Here is a 1,338-nt window from a genome sequence, read left to right as displayed (position 1 = left end):
TCTGGTAGCGAGGAGCTGAGCAGGTTTGGAGGAGCTCTTACCAGCTCGAAAGCGAAAACAGAATGAAACCAGATTCAACGAAGGAGGGATGCTTTATACCCTTAGAATAGCAGGTGATGCTCCTCCTTTCAAATTCTTCGTTTTCTTATCTGGGAAATAGGCTATATGAAACTGATGTCTGGGTAGGGGATGTACAGATTAGCATTATGCTGTTATTGCAACCCGACGGCACTGCAGCAGCATCCTCGGAAACAGCTTCAAATTGCCGTATTGTCAATTATTCGTAATAAATCAATTATTGTATGATGCTATGAGATGAATTTAGAGATTTTAGCAAGTATGTGGTAAACACTTTAGGGAATATTACACAATTAACTCTTTAAAACACATTTGTTGGCTCTGGAAAGGGCCGATTGAATTGTTGAATTTGCGTAACACGGACACATTTTGGCGGCTTGGGTCGATTTTCTTCAGCCATCTCGAACAAATTAAGGAATATTAGACAATCAACTCTTTAAAACACATTTGTTGGCTCTGAAAAGGGCCGATTGAATTGTTGAATTTGCGTAACACGGACACATTTTGACGGCGCACTGGTTTCAATCCTCCTCGCCCGATGAGATTTGCGATGCGCATGACGATGTGCGCTTCAACAAGCGGCTTTGGTCGATTTTCTTCAGCCATCTCGTACAAATTAGGGAATATTACACGGAAGGTGACGGCTGTGCCGCTCGATCTAATGAACCAGAATGACCGCGCTAGCCTCCCGCATGGCAATGACAGCGGAGCACTGGCTGGTAGCGACGATTTCTGGCTGAAAACGATTATGCTGGCTGGTGCACTCAAATGAGCGGCTTCAGTTGTTGCGGCTCCGAAATGCGTGGTTCTTCGGTTCTAATGCGTGTTGTATTCGCGTCCTATTGAAAACTGAACTGAGGACGCGAATGACTCTCGAAATTTGCTCGCCGACCGTGTTCACAGTCTGACGGCAAAAAGAAGAATGAGGGAAGAAGCAGGGTGCGGTGCGCTTTTATAGTGGGAAGCGGAACCGAAAAATGTGCTTGAACGTGATTGGTTAGATAAGAAAGGGGTCAACGTTTTACGATATTTCAATAGTTTGTTGCTAATAATCAATAGTGTCCTCCATTTGGATCGACGCGTAGATAAATTTCCAATCGATTCATGGATAAATATTGAAAATCTATCGATAAATGACTGAGTTATTAGCAGTCAAAACCTGACCATTTTTCGTTACATGCTCAATTTTTCGTTTTGCTGAATTGTACCCCCATATGTTGCCGTAAGACGTTATCCAACGTCAAAACCCTCACTTACATT

The sequence above is a fragment of the Aedes aegypti genome, chromosome 1 (assembly GCF_002204515.2).
Source record: "Aedes aegypti strain LVP_AGWG chromosome 1, AaegL5.0 Primary Assembly, whole genome shotgun sequence".
Classification (NCBI taxonomy): domain Eukaryota; kingdom Metazoa; phylum Arthropoda; class Insecta; order Diptera; family Culicidae; genus Aedes; species Aedes aegypti.
The sequence above is the reverse complement of the archived record's forward strand: the minus strand, read 5'-3'. Positions refer to the sequence as shown.